General features: G+C 40.9%; 1 long non-coding RNA gene across 7 annotated transcripts in view; it reads right to left on the bottom strand.

Annotated features, from left to right (window-relative positions):
* The window catches only part of LOC109967088 (uncharacterized), a 74,541-nt gene that overhangs the window by 50,677 nt on the left and 619 nt on the right, over positions 1–23,245 (bottom strand). For all 7 annotated transcript variants that reach the window (XR_002275883.1, XR_002275878.1, XR_002275881.1 and 4 more), the window contains 2 exons: positions 23,161–23,225; positions 22,967–23,067 (listed from right to left, as the gene is read on the bottom strand). This is a non-coding gene — a long non-coding RNA (uncharacterized LOC109967088). The remainder of the gene's footprint in view (positions 1–22,966; positions 23,068–23,160; positions 23,226–23,245) is intronic.

Raw genomic sequence — 23,245 nt, 5'->3', positions numbered from 1 at the left:
TGATGTACTGAATGTGTAAATAGGCAAGTTTTTGCTAAAGTCTTTGCTAAACAACATGCTAATATTGTGTTTACAGTTTGCTGCACTGTCCTCAGGTGGCCAAAGATGTAATAATTGCAGTTTTAAATCACTGTCACATGTATTATGGGAGTTTTTTTTATAGGTCCCATCTGTAATTTATTTAATTGTAAATAAATGTATGTTTACCAAAGTTCTATAATCACTGTACATTAAAATGTGTGCGTGCACATTACTGATTAGTACAATTAGTGCTTGAGGTAGCAGTAATACTTGTAGACAACAAATCAAAAACTAATTCTTATCTTTCTAATGTTAATGATTTTTAGCAAAAAAAAGAAAGTTAAGTTTAAGATACTAATATAACTGAAAATATAAAAGTATTACTCATGGGCATTCACTTGCTGTTTGATGAAAAGTGATCACTAGGGTTTTGCTAAATAAAAGTCCTTAAACTGGATTTAAAATTCTCCACAACTTGAAGTTCAGTAAATCCCTTGTCATTCAGCTGCCTATCCAGATGTGTGTAAAACCCCTTACTGGCATGTGGCCGAAAACAACCACTGCTCCAGACAGACAGAACAACTTCCTTCTGTCATTACAGTAGACATTACACTCTGAAGAGCATCTGGCTCACCATGAAGCTGCTATGCAACCACTGACATTTTTCTTTTTCTTATCACAAAAAGAGTAACAAGTTCGACACCGTCTTTTATGTGTGAATCCCTGAGAGGCGACCAACCTGGTAAAGCCCTAATGTCCAAGATTCGTGAGTAAATACAGTGTGTACACTCGACTGTCTTTTGGCTGTAAAATCACAAAGGTCACAAGACAAACTAATCGATGTTTTGTGGACTGACAGTGCTGCCACGTGAAAACAAATATCTGTGTGCAACTCACCTGTCGCCACAAGGTGTTTGTTCAGCAGCAGGTCTGAGAACAGTGACTTAACTGTCAACACATTCACATGACTGTCACAGACTGAGGTTTTTCACCACATAATTCCTACCATTCTCCACTGTCTATCTGATAAAGACAATAACACCATAAAATAACGGCCAGGGAGCTGCTTTGTAGGCGCATAAATGTCATGAGTGGAGGTTTTTCATTTTGTGGAAATGGCAAGCTCATATTTTTTTAAAACACAGTGCACATGGAGATAACAGAAATTTATCAATGCTAATCCATCTCAGGTGACTTTATAAGTTCAAAATATCCATACTAGCATTTACTGTCTGCTGTCAAGGCAGGATTCAGCATGACATAGCCCTGTCTCCATCCATCTCTCTCTTCAAACTACAACCACATGGTCTGGCCACCAAGAGCTGCTGAGTCCTCCCAGGCCCGACTCCAGGAGGGGGGCCTGCTCCCTAATTCAGGTGAGGTGGTTGCATACCAATAATTGCCCTGTCCATAGGAGCCCTTAAACAGTAAATATATGACATATTGAAATTGTAATTCATCTGACTATATTTGTCAAGAGCTTTTTGATCCAAATAATAGACCAGATCCCGGTTCCAAAATATTTAATTTAGTAGTACAGCGCAGATGCTAACTACTACTCCGTATCCATATGTGAACACAGTTTGTGTAACCAGTCCAGTTTAGATGACAACTGTCGTAGCACCACTGGACAAAAGCATAAAACTTACTGTGTCTACACTGAAAGCAGCATGGATGTGCACATCATAGGAGGCTCGCGCTCATGTCTATACCAGGAGTGTGTCGTGCATAAGAAGCACTTGGTGTACAAAAAACACAGAAGAGGCTATAGAAGCACATTGGAAAAGGAAAAACTACGGTCCAAAACAGTGGACAGTGAGGGAAGTACTGGCTACACCTTGATGTAGAGTAGGGTGGATCCATCCGGTAACACACAGAACTGCCATGTTCAGTAGGGCTGACTTAACAGATGACAGATCTTGTGTTTTAACAGTTTTTATTTGATATACAGTATTTCTCCATTCTGGTGGAGTTCTGTTTGGTTCTAGTGAGCTTTCATTGTTTTGGCTGTTGGACTGATTAATAGAGCAGATTAGTGGTTGTGTGACGCTTCTCAAAAATGCGACCACTCAAATACAGGGCTGTGGATCATAACTGGATCAGCTTCATTGTGGACGATACTGAAATATGCCGGGACTGACACAGATACAGATACTTAGTATAGGATTGGGACATCTCTACTGCTTAGCACCAATAAATTAGCCACAACACCATAGAACATGTCCCCCTTTGTGTGTCCAAAGCAGTGCTGCCACTACAAGGAAGCTCACTGTATATCACAAAACAAACTGCAACATACCACACTCACAGACTGACGGCATCTTTTTTACAAATTCAACTAATTCTCACAGTGTGCCCAGGTGGGCCAGATGAATCTACCTCTCATGCTGCCATGCACTCCACTTCTACTGCATCACCTACAGTAAGACAGCAATGTCATACTTCTTTTCTTTGACATGCATGTTTCCCACTGTGATACTATGGCACTCGTCATTGCACTGACACTAGTGGCATTTGCTCACCGCTGTACTGTATATTCAGCAACAATGTGACAGTCTTTCAGAACACATGATATTTGATTTTGTTTGGAACGTACTGTTGGCCTGAGTGTCAGTCTTAGAAGCAAACACACACAGCAAAAAAACACTCTGTTACATAGCTGACACAAGCACACACATACACTCCCTGTGAGCTTTTTCACCTGAAGCACCATCTTATTCTAAAAAGGAAACGCTTTTGTCAACAGTGCGTGTTTGTATTTGCAGCACAGTGCACAGCCTCTGTAAATTTCAAAGGGACTGCTTGCATTTCTGTAAACTGAAGAGCAGGGATGGTGCTGGGGGATCACATCTCAGGCCTCAAAGCACTTTGCTGCTTGGAAGGAATTCAAACGAGCCCGAGCTCAAATGATGTTTTCTATATTTGTTGTGGAGGATAATGATGCCGTTATTGGCCTGCTCATACTGTGTAACAATCTATTTCCATTTACTCTGTGCATAGCTGTTGCTATCTCATGTTGCTTTCTACAAGAAGGAAAACACTTGGGAAAAAAAACACAGCAATCATGATTTATACATTATGACCAAGTACAGCTAAAGAAATATTGCAAGTTATGGAAGATTAGTTAAAATACTCATGAGAATACAATTTGAAATACTAATAGAAAGAATTTGCACACAGTCCAGATTTTTCCAGTACATGAATACTGACTTGTTTTCTGGGTCCTCTAATAATGGAGCAAAGATTCAGCCCAACATTTCAGTTCATCTCACTTTTGAGAGACAGAGATAAAATAAAACACACATTTGAAAAACACTGAATATTGTTTCATGTGTAATGCCTGGTTCAGACCACGCTACTTTTTTTGTCCGATGCGATGGTCACTATGTCAGATTACACAGTTATAGTCATAAATTCTTGGACGAGGGATATGACAGACTATACATTGGTACCCGACAGATCACAGCCTGATGTTGTTCATGTCAGGGACCAGAAGGAAAGTGTGTGTCATACTGGCTGCTTGTGTTTGGAAAAGCATTAAAAAGGGTGGGGGCAACCACGAACCTGTCTGTGGGTTGCACGAAGAGCACAGCAGCATGTGGTCTCTCTCCTTCACAGATAACTTGAAGTAGCAGTTAAAAATAAGTGTTTTAAGTAAAACCAAAACTAGCCACTTCTCAAGGCTGACTGTGAAAGTCTCTATGCTAACGTTAGCTATGATATGTATGATGATCACTTTATTTGGCCAAGTATGTTACACACACAAGGAATTTGTTTCAGGTACAGAACCGAGGCAGCCATCTGTGGCGCCAACTCACACTGATGGCTCTAACCATCGGGGGCAACTTGGGGGTTCAGTGTCTTGCCCAAGGACACTTCAATGTGTAGACTGCAGGCACCGTGACTTGAACCTACAACCTTCAGGTCGGGAAACGACCACTCGACCCCCTGAACCACAGTCACTCCTGTAAAGGATTAACAACAGGACTTCCCGTCAGAGAATCAGAGAATCAGACCCGGTCTTCCGCGTGACAGGAGGAGATACTGACCACTATACTAACGAGAACTGCCGAGAACTAATGAATATGTTCAATTCAATATGCCAAAAATGCGGTGAACAGAAGAGCCATCTGTGCTCCTGTTGGTCAGAGGCAGAATCACCTGCTGTACTCTGAGTGACATCATTCATAGGGTGATATAAAACATAAAACGTCTCAAGGGTAGGATTATTTTTCTGCTTGAAACAGGTTCAGGATTTGCCCAGTTAGCTCGATGCCATATTTTTAGAGTATCAATTGAAGTAATAAACATTTGCTGGGCCATAAAAAAGTCCCGAGCACAAGCAAGCTGCTACCTCAAGTGCAAAATTATTCCACTCAATTCAGCTACAGGCACCACAAGGGAAGATTTATAGACACGCAGGTGGGCCGGCCTGGGTCAGTCAGTGATGTATTAACTCTTAAAAATATCACTTTCCATTGAATGTGCATATTGCTTAGAGGAATGTATCACTGTTGGAGATGGTGGCTGGCTTAGGGATCCAGAACATGCAAAACAAGAAAAAATAAATAAATCACAGCTAGCAATTGTTGAAAATGATATTATTAAAGGCCCGAACTGTTGATTGATGTGACAGTGCAGGTATTAGAGAACTGTATGTTCAAGGTGTCATACAGATTGGGATGAGCGCTTCCTTTACTGCTCAGGCACTTACTGTCTGACACGACACCCTTCTGAATCACACAACTAAATCTGAAATATGGACAGCAATACAGAGGCTTTGACAGATCACAGCTAAATAGCACAGTTCAATCACAATTATCTTGTTTAGTTAGTAGACTGTTGACAATTAAAAATTAAAAGTGTCTTGTAAACAAAAAATGATGTGTACTTTTTGATTAACCTTCAGAATACCAGAATAAATTAAGACTTTAAGACATGGATGTCTGAAGAAATTATTGAACCATGTGAAACTGCATTGTCAAAACACAAAATGTTTCTCAAAAATCAGCAGCAGCTTTTCACTAGCAGCCCTTTCTCTAAAAAAGCTGCTGCATAATCAGACATCCTGTGTTTTGTTAGTCTCCATCTGCTCCTCCTGTGTCTGTCTCCAATGCTGCCTCATTGCTCTTCCTCTACTGGCCCAGAGACCGCAGGATATATGTCTTAGTCTAATTGATGGCTTATTGCCAATTACGTCCGTAAAGAGAAACCTCTTGCCAATGTCTCTCCACTCTCTGCTCACAGCAGCGAGTCTGTTTTTCTAATCAGGTCCTAAGGAGCCTGTTACGTAGCAGAGCCTTGGAGGACAGATACAGTAGGAGAGGGCTGGACTCAGAGTGACTACAAACTGGAGTCTGCACATTTCTGCATCATCTTCAACCTGCTGACACTGTATGTCGTGGAAATATCAGTTTACCAGGTAATAAAATTGCAAGTTTACACTCAGAAATAAAGGTTGTGCAATTATAACATGTATCAATGCACCTTCTGACCCACAGCAGTCTGTCTCTACTGATAACAGCTGATAATGGGCATTTACTAGAGCAATAACATTAAAAATGTGTGCATCAAAATGTTTGACGGCATCACTTGTGGTCAAGAACGCCAAGGAGCTCCTTTAAACATTGTCACCTAACCTAAATCGGTTCAGGAAAGCCCCATTCAGCCTGTCGCTGTAGTAACCATGATTTCACACATTTAGTGCAGTTTCTCTTGTTTTTCACCTCCACAACCAAATGACACAGGGCACAGAAGGCCAGTGCCAGTTCTTACCACACATATTCTTGATCAGGAGCGGCTTTAACAGCAGCTATGTTGAATAAGAGTTACTTTGTTTACAGCTTGTATTTCTTATTCTCTCCTTTTCTGAAGGTGAATACAGATACCGCCAACTGCAAATAGGGGGAGTTATATCAGTTACGCAGGCACAGAACGTACATGCTAGTTGGCCGTCGGCTGTCATCTGTGCACTGTGTTCACTTGCCAACCCAACGGGCCCAGACAAAGCTGATGTGAGCCAATGCAACAATTGGCCACTCTTTACAAGCAGTTTCACGGTAACCACAGCACCGGGACATCAGGACCTCGCCACTGTCAGCACACATCTCTCAACAAATGCATTCAGTTTTTGTAGAAATGTGCTAACGCATGCTCATGCTGTTGGCTGTTGCTGTGTGCTCTTCTGTCCTGATACAATAATTACAGACAGACAAAAAAGAGAAGTAAAGAAAAATCCTTTGCCTTGAAACACACACTGCTCTGTGCGTTTTAAAACATGAGTGTAGGCACTTAGAACAGCACACACACACACTGGAATTCATACCCTTCTGTGTTTTGCCTTGATACATAATAGAATGACACTGACATTTCCCCCAGCTATTTCACACACACACACACATCAACCAAATAATGCAAACAAAAGCAGTGTATCCTTGAAGCACCACCTTGAGGCTGAGCTCTCCCTATTTCCAAAAACATCATGTGAATGTTGATTCTGGGGCTTTCTGGATCGCACACTTCCTTGTATTGGCCTGTTCTGTTCATCGCATGTCCTCGAGATAAATGTGTTGAGACCAGCTTTGTTGCCTGGTGTTTTATCTTAGGCAAATTCTTCAAAATGTTGAGAGCTGTTTATTAAAGTGACAATGATCAATAATGACTGATGTTGTAATTATAGGCCGATAGCAGCCCTGTTTGACGTTGAATTTTAAGTAGGCCGAGGGAAAAAACACCAAAAGCTACTCCATCAAGAGCATGTTCATCTCCAGCAGCATTTCTTTGTCTAATTAATCTTCATTTTGAGGAGGGATCCATCTGAGTAATGCACTTTTATCATTGCTCACTGTTATAAGTATAAAAAACATTCAATGTGAAGCTCGTTGCTGCACCTGAAGCAGTGCTCCATGTTCTGTGGAAAAGTGAATAATGCATGTTGTTCTGTTCTAATTTCTCTGCAGCTGCACCTCTTCCGGCTCTGACTTTTTAATTGTCTTTCCTCATTATAAAACGTATTGATGCTTCTTGTGTCTGCCAGTACATCTGCTGCTGTTGCTAAGGAAATGTTTCACATGCCTGATCTCGGTGGGATTACCCTCTTAAATACTGTAAAATGTTGGCTGCAGTCTAATCACATTTTTGACAGGACTCCTGTAAACAGATCCAGAAAACACATTACCTCATATTTATTGTTTTAAAAGAAAGATTGTAGATTTTTATCATGCGCCCCTGGATCCAGATCTGTGCCACAGTATGGTCAATGAATGTGCCAGTTTTTCTTTATTGAAGTTAGTGCGCTTGTTCATGTGAAAATAACTGTGCATGTTCAAAAGACTAAAAGAAGTTTTACTTTAAAGAGAAAACTATACACGGTCTTATGTTTTACTTGGTTTGTGGCCTAGCTGAAAACCTAATTTGCCTGAATTTGTTTAAGTTTCTCCTTAAATAGGCTACTGCTAAAAATTCATCCAACTTATACTTAACTAGTAACATACTGGGGCTGTCCTGAATGGAAACAATCTTTGGGCTTCGGAGCTTAAGTAGCAATAATCAGCGAATATGCGAATATTCACCGGGTTGAATGGAGCTTACAACTTAGTTCTCAGCTGAGATCGTGCTGCAACACGTGTTTCTACAGTACAGCCCTTTTCAGAAATGAGATACGCAACATTGCTGCTTCATCAGTCTGTTAAAGTGACAGTTTTCTGTCATTCAGACATAGGGCACTTTTAAATTCAAGGCCGTCTACAAAGTGCAACACTTCAGGTTTGGAGCACTTTTCTTAAAATTCAGCAACATTAAATGTCAATCGGTGTTTATTTCTATCAATAACCTTAAAGAAATATATCTGATGCCGTGACAGAATTACATAATTAATCATGCACCAATAACTGATACGTTTTGTTGTTTTATTTCTTCTTCACAGCTAAGATGGTATTTGTCTCTTATGGAATGAGCTTGTCTCTTTTGATCCACATCTCCCCTCAATTGGAACTAGGGATGCAGTTGCTAAGTAAACCTCCAATTGTTTTATTCTTTCTGTTGGAGTGGACACAACTTGACATGAAAGATTGTCTAGATCAGAAGCACAACAGGTGCCACAAAGTCAAGTTGCACTTTAAAAATCTGTTTCCAGCAACTTCATCTATTATTGATATTTTTTTTCCCACTTTAGACAAGAGGATGATAATCGTGATATTGTGGTTCTTTAAGAAAATTTCTGGCATTTTCATTCTGTCTTTCTCTGTTCTGACTGCCTGCTCCCACCACAACCAGTCATTTTGCAATAAGAGGGGTGTAGCTGTAAGACTAATGTCACCCATAACTCATTTTTATTTAAATTTATCATTGATCTAGCAGGGTAGGCTTCTGGATGATCTTCAGCTATTGGCGATCAATGCCAACAGTGACCTCTGACCTCAGGTGCTTTATCAAAACTCCTCTGAGTTGCCTTCAACAGAGACCGTTTGTACACATTTACAAGTTTTCATCTGTAAAAGATCTTTTCCATTAGTGTTCCTGATCTTTGACTGTCAGGGACGTCACAGCTGCTCCTCTTCCAGAGCAACAGATGAACTCTGTGTTGTCATATTGTAATGAAAATGCAGATTCTTTATAGGGCACCTTTGGTTTGTCGCCTCTTGTTTGGCAGCAAGGAAAATGTTCTCTCCCTAATTAGGCTCAGCAGCAACGACATTTTTCCTCCATATCTCACCAATTATCTCACATTCAGAGCAAAACATATGTGTGTGTTTGCATACGAGAGTAGTTTCACAATGTTCCAGCTGTCCCTTGCTTTACAAAAAATTGATTCAATGGAAATCGCATTTCATTCATTACTTGACTGTATTAAGACCTTGTGCCTCTGATAACTCATCGGTGAATTGCTTATTTGAATTGCAGATGAAGGCATCTCTCAGTGTGCTTTTACAGTGAGTGAGCAGACCTGAGCCTGAGTGAGGTCTCATTATATTTGACTCGGTAAACTCAGGCGTTTACATGCATATACACACATCTGTAATAAAGCTTGATATGGACAGTGTGTTACTCTGCTATGCTGCACAGTAGCACTGTGCTTATGTTGAACCTCAGCTTCGCTTGGGGTTACTGCAGTAACAGCATGGAATCTAGCATCACGACTGCTGGGTAGTAAAAATAGTGCTGAGGGGCCAAGGACAAAGGTATTCAAAGTAATAACCTACCAGTATTAGTATGAATCAATATAATGTTCGCACACACCTCAATGCCAAAATACATCTCGCAACAAGTCCTCCAAACTATAGGACACATATGGTCATTTGTCCCTTCCCTCTGTTGAAATAGCATTCCTACATTGGCAGGTGGAACTGCAAAAGATCCACCAACATTAACAATAACGTACATGGTGCTGGCAAGCTTTACAAACCATTGCAGTCATGGAAACAGTCGTAAACATGCCGTTACAATTCTCAGCTTCATTATGTTTAGTTATACAAACAACTTATAAAGGTTCAGGAACAAAATCTACTTGGTTAGGTGAAGTAGACATATTACAGACAGGAGATGAAGCCCACATACCTCTGTACCAACCACCTGCCACCGAACATGTAAACATTATGGCTCTATATGCTAAGTCAGCTGACTTCCTCTTCTGCTTATGTCATAATTACTATGGCCACTAGAGGACAACAAACTGTAATATACAGTACATCTTTTTTTCACTTCTAGCCATCGCCTAACTGCTTCCTAACTGGCCACAACAACTACATTTCCTACTGTTTTACCAAAAAAAAAAAAAAAAAAAAAAAAACTGTGCCACATCCTAATCACAAATGTGGACTCTCCTTTTCTGTTTAGAAATATGAATTTGTAATTACTGGAAGACACATTTAAGAAATGCCAGTTCCAGAAAATATGCTTGGTTGACCTCTAGTCTGTCTAAACCACTTAAGCTGGTCACAATGCTACAGTGATGTTTTCACAGAAAAACATTTCTTTCCAGCAGTGCCTACACCTGCAGGACTCGTACACAAGAAAAAGTAATGGCACTTTTTGCAGTTTCCTGGTTTTCTGCCTAAATTGGTCATGAAATGTGATCTGATCTTCACGAAATATCAACAAAACAATATCTCTAAGCTGATAAAACACACATGATCTTTCATGTCTTTGTATGTTTAATGGGTGGGTTCAACAAAGTGATGGTGGAAAAAGTCATGGCAACAGTGTTTTAATAACAGGCTAAACCACCTTTGGCAGCAACAACCTGTAGCTCTTAGGACATCTGGTGTAAACATCTTGAGGTCATTCCACAGCATCTCTATTGGGTTTCAGGTCTGGGCCCTGACTGGGCCACTTCAAAAGGCAGATTTTGTGTCTCCGAAGCCATTCTGTAATAGATTTACTTCGATGTTTAGGGTCATTGTCCCGAGGCATTACCCAGCTTGTTCTGAGCTTCAGCTTGCCAACAGCCACCCTGACATTATCTTGTTTACCTTGATAAACTTGGGAATTCATTTTCCCCTCCACAGTGGCAAGCGGTACAGGTCCAGAGGCAGCAAAGCAGCCCCACATCATGATGTGTGACGTTTAGTGACATCAGAAGCCTGGTGTTATCATTACTTTTTCCACCATCACTATGTTTAATGGGTGTGTTCAATAAATGAATGAAAGACTGTGTGTGTTTTATCAGCTTAAAGATATTTATTGTGTTTGTTGATATTTGTGACTTCAGTGAAGATCAGATCACATTTCATGGGCAATTTATGCAGAAGACCAGGAAATTGCAAACTGTGCCATTACTTTTTCTTGCGACTGTAGCTGCATTTCTCTGGATTTGCGGCTCCCAGGTCCAGCTTTCCTGTGGCTGCCCACAGTAACACAGACAGAGCCCACATACACAGCCCCCGCCCCAACAAGCGCTCACAGTCAACATGACAGGATTGCCGGTGTTTGTCTTGTTAGGTAGAAGAAGTGAGCAGAGATAAGGAGCTGTGATCCTCCTGTTTGTTTACGTCTCTATCACAGCAACCTGACAGCAGTCATACTTTTCAAACAAACGACAGATGGCTTCCGAGAAAGTCAGGAAAAGTCTGTCAGCCCCATCTCTGCCACTTCCTCTCTTTCAGTGCTTTCTCTGCAGATTGAATCTGGAGGAAAAAGCTTCTAAACTTTATTAGTTTCTAATGTATTATTCTATTAACTACAATCAGTTGTTTCACAGGGGGTCTGCTGGATCACTCTAAAGCACAACACAGGAAGAGGGTGCTGGTTTTTAAGATCTGTCTTGGATAAAGCTTTCAGAGATCTTGATAACTTCAGATGGTAGAAGAAAAAAATCTATCAATATATTTATGTGCTTCGAGGGGGGATGGGACAAATATAAGTGTGGTCTGATTAAGTCGGGGTGGCTAAAACTAATGAAAACTGTTTCATGGTTAAAAGAAACCAACGATGAGCGACGGTGGGAGAGAGCTCCAAGTGTGGTCTATCAAACTCAAGCACTTTATTCACCCTAACCCAACTTGGCAGCCTTCAAACAGGCCTGGCCAAAATAGAAAGTGACACAACAAAATCACCTCTGTGCCTTTTCAGAGTATGTGGTTTAAGAACCTTGGTGACTCAGAGACTACCGTTAGGGCTAGTTAGTAAACTACTGAAGCTGGTGAGCTAAATACCGAGCCCCCTCGCCAGCGGGGACCTTGTGAGCACTACAGCACTGGGCACCTGAAACACTTTCGGTATAGACACAGCATTACTCAACAAACAACTGCCGTCACCACTATTACCCCTGTGTTGTCAACAGTAAATGTACATTTTTGGCTTTTGTTGTGAAATTCACCAGCTTGAAATAAAACTTTTCAGCTGTGTCTCTGCTACTGTGTAAAACGTCAGTCTCTTACGAGGTCTGTGGGAATTTCCTGTTTTGTTCATCTCCATTTGTTCTTTAGTTTGGAGAGAAATTATGTGGTGAATTAATTTTCACATCGCCAGCCACTCTGACACCTCCCACAGCCTGTTCTATTGAAACAACCGCTTCTGTTTTTCATATTGTTATTTTTAAATTTAAATACACCATCTTTATTTCTGCGAGCTTGCATATTGAAAAACTGTAGAGGCCACAATGGATCTGCTTCCCTTTTCTCTGACATTTACTGATGTCTGATGGTTCTCCTCAGTTTAAAAATGCATTTCCTTCTCTTAATAAGCGGTGGATGACTTCTCTTGTCTAGTCACGCCTCAATTTTTCACAGGCTATTCAATCTTCCCTCAAACAGCACCAGGAATCTGCCTCACATTTTAAATAATCACCGTTTGAAAACCTGCCGTCTATTTGGCTCCTGCCACAGGTTTCCTTGTGCACTTTTCTGTCTGGAGTCAACAGGGGATGGTGAATTCCAGAGAGGCTGGGCACGGCTGTTTGGGGGAATACAGACAAGACGCCGGCTCCCTTGTCTCTCCGAGAGGCAGCAGAGCGTTCAATTCCATCTCACACACTGGCAAGCCTCCACCCAGCTATCTCATAGCTTTCACTTTAGGGTTTATGAACTCACATGCATGCAAGAGTGAACACATGCACGCAGCGAATGGAAAAGTGAAAACACACATTGCTGTGTTGTGGTAACCTCTTTCACTTTAGATGATTCAATGTCTTTACTCCAAAGTACTGCCCTTGACTGCAGTTTAGGTTTTTTTAATTTTACATTTTAAAACATTCTCTCAAAATATGAAGCTACAGATGACACAAAAGCACTTAAACAGTTTTAAAGACAGTTATCACTAACAGGCATAAAGGGCAAGTCAACTAAACTGTAGCTTTGAGTCTCATCAGAATCTGCAGGCAGCAGCAAGAAGGAGTAACATTCCCGGGCTAGCAGGCTAACGAGCAGTGGATCTACTGTGACTCTGGTACACTGTTGAGCCTCAAGACTCCCAAGCAGCCTCCCCTGCACTCTTCGGCATCTGGGCTACAGTTCAAACGGTGTCAGGAAGTGTCGAGGGCAGCGCATCTGAACGAGCGCTGGTATTCGGTATAGCCGAGTCGAGTATAAAGGTTTGTACAGTTTGTCCAGCACACGGCTGCGGTAAAGCCCCGAGGGGAAACCTGATTCCATCAGTCCCCACCTGCATTGCTTAAAGCAAGCTAAGGTTTGTCACACAGTACAACACTATTTTAGGTTGTCAGTGCTTCCATTTACACAGCTGGCAATTCAATTGGTACCATATAAAAGCGGAGTAGGTGGAGGAAGGTGAAAGCTTTTGTCATGTCAGACTCTGGAATGCAGCATATGGCTATTTCCTGGAGGCACTATTTACCAATGTAAACTCAGTTCGTATCATGTATCAGTAGAAGAGTTTGTAAAAGAGTTCAGTGAATGCCCTGCCCCCATTTTTCAATAATTACTTCTTTTATTCAAGTAAAGGGTCTGGTGCTTCTTTCACTTTGGACGAAGTGTAGTGAGAGGCCTTGGCTGATGAACCCCCTTTGAAACCAGGTATTCAAAACATAAGCTGTTTAGGATCAAGGCTGTTTTTCTCCAATCCTGACAAAATTTAATTTAGGTTTTGACCTGATAGTTTATTGTTTTGTGTGTCAGATACAAGTGCACATACACATGTAGATATGAAAACACTCAGACAGGCTAAATACCAATACAATATGTGCATACACCCACAGACACACACACACACACACACACACACACACACACACAACACACCACATTTCAAAATCCAATTAAGTTGGGGCTGTGGGATCTCAGCCCTACATGCCAAATGGCTTTGAGTGTCTGCACGTCATCCACAGTGTGAGACAGCTGACAACAAGATTATGGCCATGAACGGTGCATTTGTGACTCGGCCCAATGATAGCATATTATTAGCACGGCGGAAGAGAGCAAATGTGTCCTCCACAATGTGATGGCTCGTGTCATTTGATGCAAGAAAGGAACAATGTGGAAGAGCTTTTTTCCTGTTTTTCCTTATGTTCTACTGATGTGTAATTTATGCGTTTGAACGCTGGTGCACGAATGCGTAGGCCCATGTGTGTAGGTTTGTCTGCAAATATGAGACTCCAACCACATAAAGCCAGCATGAGATAGAAACTAATACTCTTTTAGGGTGCAGGGAATAGGATGAAAAAATTTAATTTTTTCAAAAGCCACATAAATGCCGACTGATTTATACTGATCACCTGTCAGTAAATACAGCTGTATCATCTGACACGATTTCTCTAACATCTTGATATTTGTGTTTCAAGCAAAATCTCCTGACATCCAACAGTTTTTTGAGTAGCCGTCCCATTTTATTTCATCCTAGAGGACTCTACAAAATGGTGAACTGTACTGAAACAAGTGAGCACTAGCCTCCAGTGACAGTTGACTCTCGGGCTTGCGAAGTGGCATGCCTGCCTATGGTTGTGATGGCTTGAATTTCTTTCAAAACAGCACCACCACCGTTCACTGAACTGTTTAATGGGTCTGAACTCCGATTTCAGGGTTTACACTGCCACTGAATCTCTAATCAATACAAAAGATATAATGTGACCACTCAAATGTGTGAAGAACATTCTGCTGATATCACTGCCAAAAAAAAAAACACCCTAGATATTAGTTTTGATTACAAACTTATGTCTCTTGACTTCACTCTGAGACAAAGTGACTACATTTTCCCCATTATGCTGGGCTGGCACCTTCCAACTCTGATGGACCAGAGATAACAACCCACTATAGGCTTCATCAACCAAGTGTACAATCTGGATATATAGATAGACATATTGTATTGTCTAATATTGCGCTTCTCAGCATTAGTACTTGTTATTGCTGTGACAGACAAGTTACCCGAGAGTATATGAATGACCAACCTCACCTCTCGTTCAGCATTTTAAACAAAGAACCATAAAAATGATTTGCAGCTGCTGTTGGAGTCAGGTCTGGCTCGATGCTGTCAGCTACAACCTGCCCTCGTTTCAAGTTACCTTTTCAGAAGGAGACTTACTGCAGCATTAACGCAGTTTCTATCAGTGTTGTGCAGGAGGAAAAAAATTAACAATGAGAGCATAAAGGCAGTCGACAAGGGACTGTTCTTCAGCAGAGGGATGCCCTCAAAACCTTTCTATATTCTATATGCTTACAGTGCAGCTTTATATATTTCAATTGTGGAGTCACTTTGTAGTTTTTTATATTCCTCCTTAATGCCCCCCTCCTTTTGCCAATAAGCTGACAGCTGTTCATTGTTCTTTTTTCAAAACCTCCATTCTTAAAAGTGAAAGGGAGGAAATAAGGGACAAACTTCAGCTAATCATTACGCCACAGCACCATAGGATCGTACCACGTACCCCCAGTCTCCAGGTCTCTTATATCGTCTCTAAACCGAGGATTGAAGACTGAGGAGGCTACTGGAGGAGCCATGAGCGTGGATACCCAAGACCATCGTTCGCGGAAGTCTTTTATGAAGTGACACGCCCCTTAATCAGAAAACAGTTGGTGGAGTCTCTGCATGTTTCTGCTGTTTGTATTTGGCGCTGTAATAAAATAGACTGACCTTGTTACCGCGTTATTTCCAGGCACCAGAAAATAGTGGCTCTTTGATTTTAAAGACAAAACCATAGTGTCATGACATGTTTGATTTTTTTAATTTAATGACTATTCAAATATTTGAAATTCATCGCCCATCCCTGCTATCACTGTTGATATCTGCTTAAGCAGCCGACGTGGGGAACAAACGATGACCCAAAAGAGCCGGGCCAGTGTTTACATGCAGCACAGCGGTCTGTTGCAACACGACTCCCCTGGGAGTCCTGAGAACAGGCAAGCTGAGCTGTAAACAACAAGTGAGAGGATCTTGAGAAAATAAGCTGAAAAAGTCACATTTGTCTCCCTATTGTTGTTCAGAATGAGCAATATGGCTCGTTGGTCCAATAATGAGTCAGTATTTAAATATGACTGTTTAAATAAAAAGAGGGATAGCCATGCCAAATATAAGAGTAGACTGTATTTATCACCATGAATATAGAGCATAACAGATACAGGGACAAAATAAAAAAGATACAAACTGTTATTAAGAACCGTTGTTGGTGGGAAGAGGGGTTTAGGCCTGCAAGACCCACTGGTGAAAAACAATGACATTACAATGTTCTAATCCCATCATACAACCAAGTGTCTCATGTGCTCTAATGTTTGCAAATGATGAAAAGATGGACTTGAAAAAAAAAGATTTTACAAACTTTTCTCGTTATCTCCTTTTCATGTAGAATGTTTTCTGGCCCTTTAGATGTGCAGTAATGTCTTCATTTAAATTGCCATCAATGTGTTGAATCTACCTGGTATTAGACAATGAAGCTTTTAATACAGGTTCAGCATTTGAGTGGTGTTCTGCTCAGGCATGATTTTGAAAATATCAATACACATTACAGGACATGTATTGTGGGTTATATTTTCAACTGGCAGTGATCTTGATCATTTGTGTTAATTTAAACAGGACTTTCTACGAAATGGCAGCTGTGCTGGATAGTGCTTCTGGTTATTGTTTTACTTTTCTGGGATGTTTTTGTATTTGTTCAAGGCAGGAACATTTCCTCTGTACACACACACACATACACACACTGAAGCAGCATGCTAGTGATAGTTCCATAGAGGCTAGAGGGAACGAAGCTGATAACTCTGACAGAGTCGATGGGCTGCTGTTTACTGAAAACCATGCACATCTACAATAAATCCCACTGTGATTTTGAACCCCAGATACAAGAGCTACTGTAAGTGCAACACATGCTGACCACGTTGCAGAGTATAACGTCATTTGACTTGCATTAGGCGACATCACCAGACCTGTCATATAGAGAGAAGAAAGAGTGAAAGTACCAAATTCCAGATAGGTGGATAAATGCAGGTAACAACAGGAATACGCACCCTTCCTACCACTGTATAGTCACAGTTAATTTCACTGGTACAGCTAACCTAATGATAGGACTTAAAACTGATGAACATTAAAACAACCTTTTCTAGGAGAACTCCAAGGTCTTCCTGTACGTATATTCAGCAGAGGAAACACTGTCTTGCCTCAGGTCAAGCATCCAAATGACATATTTCTACTTATTCATGTATCTACTCTTACTGGTTATTAGTTGCTACCTATTTGCAAGACAAATCCTAGTGATTTGAGGTGCTTTTATTTTGCAGTTATTAACTTTTTTCACAGCGAGCCCAACTTTACAAAGTGGAGCTCAGCTAGTAATTGGATTTTGAAGTCGACGTGTCTGTGATTGTGTGCATTGGTAAAGTTGGAGTTGTGACACTTCACAGCTGTCTCACACTCGCACACTGTCTCTGTTTCTCCATGTGTCTGTGAACACAGGGGGTCTCCACTTGTGTGTTTGTGTGAGGTTAGTCTGTGAATACTGTATGTGTGTACAAAGGCAAGATATTTTTTGTGTATATCCAGGGCACATTGTCTGGACAGGGAAAATGAGAATGGATGGGATTGTAATTACAGAATGGAGATATCCACACAGTGTGAAATTAGAAAAGGCTGGGCGAAAACCTCCCACGGGCACAGTCGGTAAAGAGAGAGTAGTTGTCATGGTGATAGGTGAATTCAAACAGGGCTTCGCAAACCTTCAGGGAGAGAGGTGCGAGTGAGTTTTTCCTTCGTGTGTGTGTGTGGGAGGAGGTGGTGACGGTAGTTTAGGGGGTGTTTAGGGAATGTTTTTGTGAAAGAGGAGAAGAAAGTTGCTGTGACCTTGATGAAGGCCTACAGGGTGTTTCAATTTTGCTACAGTCAAATGTAAAGTGAATTTTCAGCTGAGGTGTTGAGATCGTCCTTAATTGTCAAAACGTCCATTGTTCCCCACTTTTACAGTTTTAAAGTTGGAGCAATCGCTAAGCTCAAAGTTAGTATACATGTAGACCTGTGTTGTCTTCAGTTGTTACTGCGCAAACAGAAATATTATGAGCAGCAGCGTACTTTTTTACCCTTGGCTTTGCCTCTCAGGGTGGATACCACCTGCCTTAATCATATGTGGAGCTTTCTGCATCCATATGCAGGCTGCCAGGAAGTTGTGCAGACACTAGTGAGGGCTGAATAATGCGCCCTCCTTGGTATGTTTGAAGAAAAAGAAAAAAAAAACAATCCACAAATTCAACTGTTGATTTACAGGTGATAATGATTGTAAAACAGGCATTGCACTGATTTTCCATTTACTCACCACAGAGAGTACTAGTCAGTCTGTAGAAACAGATGTATAATATGTGTGCATTCCCCTACTTAGGTTTGAGACTTCACATTTTTAACAGATCACAAAATTGCAGGATCTCATGTTCCTGGAGCTAAAATTCAGGGTATTCTGACCTTTGCTGCTTCAATTTTAATGTGCCTCTTATGAGTCCCACAGCTTTTTGGAAGTGCAATACTAAATCACTGGAATAACCCCCTTTAATATTCTCCTTAAATGACACTACTGAACATCAGTCACAGATAATGCAGCACCAGACAGTGCTCTTGATAGTGAACTGACACTTGGTGACAAAAACTATAATATATGTCAGTTATGACATATTTATCTCTGAGTCAGAAGGAAAGCAGCTACAAGATATAAACATGTGGGGTAGCCCTTACAGCTAACTGCATAGGAATGTACATCTGCGTGAACTTGCTGGCTGACCTGATGACTGATGATGACCGGTGATCTGGTGTTCATCCAGGAGAGAAACGGAAAATAGGTGTGGTTCATTGACGAGCTAGAATTCTGTGTATGCGTCTGTGGAAGCTTGTAGGAGAAGAGTCCAGCTTTTCAGTAAAATTACTGGCAGTGATCCACCTATTTCACTGTTCCATTATGGCATTACATAACCAGAAGCCAGAGATGAAGAGGATCGGGTTCTTTTGTCAGAGTTCAAAGTGCACTCTGAAAAGATAATGGCCTACTTTTATTACCGTGCCTTGGTAATGAGCTTGTTCATCACCCAGGGGAGGGGATAGTAGGGGGACAGGGAGGGATGAGTGAGCGGTCAGAGGGGGAGGAAGGCTGAGGAATGGCCATCCATCAGGTGCTGTACCCAGAGTCTGTCCAGAGCCCCAGCCCCCTCAGACCTCCAGACCTCTTCATCATTGTCTGCGTACAGCGGGGCTGGAAAAGCTATAACATATGCAGAAGAATGAAGCCCCCAGTGCAGTCACAGAAGGATTTCATCCAACCAAAATAATATCTTTTTAAAAATCTCTATGTGGGCTTTGTTGTGTCTAGAAAGCATCAGACTTTGACACCAAACACTACAGATTGTGTCCTGACTCCAGGTGGACACCAACTGATTCCTGCAGTTGGTGTCCAACTGTAACATCGTCTGTAATTTACCTGAGGACCAAGTGAAACATTAACAACCTTTGTTCATTTCTGCCTTCAGAAGCATAAATAATCCATTCTAACCTGAGAGCCATAAAAATGCTAGATAAAACACATAAAATATTTTCTATAAACATAGACCATATGCAGTAAATTCTTCCACAGAAAATACAGAGCAGGTCACACCCAGCCGTCACCAACCAACCATGCAGCTAATCATGGAGATGACAGATCAGAAAACACTGGTATGAGTCATAAAAATGACACACAAGCACATATGATTAGTGCTTTACAGATGTCTACACAAAGGTTTCAAGTCTGTGTAAGTAGAACAAAAACATTAACGCTGAAAAAGTTAAAGCTGCATCACTCTGTGAAACTGGAATGTAGGAGTTATTTTTCTAATATACATTAAGTTAAGAATAGTTTCATACTGGGAGCTGTCATGGGGCTGAATCATATAGAGCCTGGCCTCCTCCTACACATCACTTGCAGCTGGGAGAGCTGTTGCTTAAGGACACTTCTATAGGATGGATGTTGTCACTAAATGAGCAGCACAGAACAGCACAGCCCTTTTGCCAATGTCATCTCTTTAATTTAGGAGTCCATAAAACAAAACGGGTTTACTTGCGGGTTTTCTGTGCTTTACCTAAAAAAAATGTTTCCCCAAACAATATTAGGGAAAAGAGGTGGTAATAAAAACATGTCCTCATGTCTTGATGTATTTTTGGAGAACTTATCTTTCTCTTTTCCAAACTTTTTTGCCATACTTAGTTGCTGGCCTTGTGAGTCCTGGGTCTTTTCCTTTCTGTGGTGTGCATGCATATGCTCTGACAAACACTTCAATCAATTTTACTTTGTCTGGGTAAAACCTACCAGATAAGGTGTAAAGTACATTAATAGAATGGATTTATGGAAAATTCATGGTTACTTATATTGTTTTAGGCCATTAATGTAAATGACTCTGGACAGAGCATCAGATGAAAACTCATATGTGAATGGAGACCAATGGAGACCAGTAACATTTCCAGTATATGATACAGATATGAGCAAAACCAGCCGGAAGGTTTCAAAGCGACAAGATGTTGACGAACTACCCCATGTTGGGTCGCTGAACTCGACTGGCCTTCTGGTTTATCAAGTAACCCCCTTTGGGACCACAGGATATATGAGCTCTGAGGAGGGGGAGGTGTGTGTGTGTCTATGTATGCATATGTGCATGTGATGAAACCTTGCTCTGGGGAAGATCCTGTTCTCCTAGTCAACCTTGAATGTTCTCACTTATCTAACTGATAGCTCGGAATACTCTAAGCTTCAACCCAACAAGTCCTCCAACCTAAACAACCATGAAATACTGTAGTGCCCCTAAGACAGCAGGCATACCAGACCTTTGTTGTTATGGTTACAATAACATGTGGTGTATACACAGCGTATAGGACTTTCATTGTCTCGGATTGGTTTAGGCACAAAAACAAAAACAAGAGAAGCAATGACAATCAGGTTTAAATGGGAAACAAACAGCGGTCATCTGTGTCAACACAACATGCTCCCTATCTGGTCATTCTCGGCTCCTGTCAGAACTACTACAGCCACTAGAGTTTGCCTAACAATGAAACGTAATTATGGGGCATAACAAGCTGATTGTGTAGATGACCTGTAGGGTCGTATTATCAGGGAAGACAGTCTCCTTCAACAAGAAAGGAAGAGGAAAACAGGAAGAACAAAGCAGCAACCCTGTCAAGGTTGGGGGTTTATAACCTGCTGCACCTGATCCATTAGAACTGTACCTACATATAATTCAGGTGCTTTCATTTGATACTGGAGAAAAAAAAATCTGCTAGATGAGAACCTTGTAGGCACTGCTTGTCCATAGAAACCCCAGAAGGTATCGAGGGGAAATGTTTGGGAATTTGCACCTACAAATGAAAGAAATCAATGTTCTCCTGTAACTAGTCAGGGCTGTTCCACACCAAGGGCATATCCTGAGTTGCTTTTGAGAAGGCAGGATTTTAAATGACTTAGGGAGGAGTTACAATCTACAAATACGCACCAAGAAGAATCTGTGGCTAATTCAGATTTGAGATGTAATATCTTTAATTTTGATTGTTTATAGATGAAAACAAGAAGAGTGACTTAAAATAAAAAGGTTTAGTATTTCTCCATCAGAGTGCCTTTCCTACAGAACAGTGTGCAGAATGCCTGGGGACCATCACTTAATATTTAAAAAGAATATAAATAACCAGATAATTTTACACATTTTTGGTGATCATTCCAGTGGATTTCTTTAGGGTTGCACTGGGAGAAGCTCCACTCCTGACATCACCAGCATTAAAAATCCTGCCTGTGGCCCTGGAAGAAGCGCCCCAGTATAATACAGCAATTTTTTATGCTTGAGTAATGTTTGAATAGTCTTTTACTGCCTGGTGCATATACAACTTTGTAATGTAGTGCAGCCAGGTTCTTGGTCATGGGCAATCTCAGAGGTTTTAATAAGTTTATTGGACAGAAGCATGTGAGTGAATTTCAGGTTTTTGCTGTTCTCATCCCTTAAATATATTCTATGGAAAAAAAACTATCCGGTATGTTCTGATTTGTTGTTTCCCTATTGGTGAATTTCTGCTGTTTTCTCTGACCTCCTCAATCACTTTTGTTATCCTGTGTTGTCAGAGATTCTCATGCTCAAATTGTTACATCATCTTATCCAGCAAATTCTCTTTCTGTCCGTGCTACATGAAACAAGCAGCTACTGGATCTTGCTTTATAAATAACTCTGCAATTATGTCATTCAAGCCTATTATTGCACATCCCACCTCCTCTTCACAGCTACCAAGATATTCAGATTTTTCTGGGTCATTCAGCCAAGTTATTCCATCATCTACCTGCTGGCCAGGGGAACCTGTCCCACCACCGATCCTACCACCGATCATCATGGACTTACATTTGATGAAAATGCTACATGTCTATTGATCCAAGTCTTTCTCTACTGACTATTTCAATAAACACTGTTATACATTAACAATTTAAATCTCTAGTGAATACACTTGGGGGGTCAAATATATAATTTATGGACAGAAATGACGACAAATTTAACTCTGACACCTGCAAGGCTTTTCCAATTTGTGCAATGTACTGCCCTACGTGACTACAGTTATTAATCTGATAAAAATACAATGTATCTATTGACTATTTAAAAGGTGTATCCTGACAAAGCTGCCCAATACAACAGCTTCTTATTAAACTTTAACAAGTATAGAAACATAAGTAAGTGTGTTGGGGTGTATTCCCTCACTTACACTTGTCATGTAGCCTTCCCAGTAAACATCTCTACTCAAAGTTCTCTGTAGGGATCCACTCTCCGCACTAAATTGACCAAACCAAAGTACCACGTCTCTAATTGTACACCCAGTGGGAAGCCTAATAGCTCTGGAGGAAGAAAATAAGGCCAATTTGACGCATCACGGTCATGGTCATGCATATTTAACTAGTAGTGCCATTCACAGAAAAACCGCACATACATTGACAAATAAATAAACTACAGGTGCAAAATGAGCAAATTGGTTTCACGTTCAAAAAGTGACACTAAATAAAAGTGGATGTTTTAGTCAAAGGGCTGATGATGGCAGCAGCACAACTTACTGTACACATGCTACAAGTCCAGAGACCCAAAGAGCCCATCATCAAAAGACCAACCAGGAAGGAGAGGCAAGGACCACAAGGTGCTCCACTCATCAGACAGCCTGCACAGAAAGCAGAATGTTTACACACTATCTGAACCCATTCAAATCAGAACACACAGAAATGATGCACATTTCTGATTCAGTGTTACTTACACTTTCAGAAATGTCATTATGTCAAATGTCCACTGGAAATACACGGCCACAAAGATGCTTAGAAACTGTAAAAATAAATAAATAA

This window comes from Monopterus albus, unplaced genomic scaffold (assembly GCF_001952655.1).
Source record: "Monopterus albus unplaced genomic scaffold, M_albus_1.0 scaffold125.1, whole genome shotgun sequence".
Taxonomy (NCBI): domain Eukaryota; kingdom Metazoa; phylum Chordata; class Actinopteri; order Synbranchiformes; family Synbranchidae; genus Monopterus; species Monopterus albus.
This window is presented reverse-complemented; position numbering and strand designations above follow the sequence as displayed.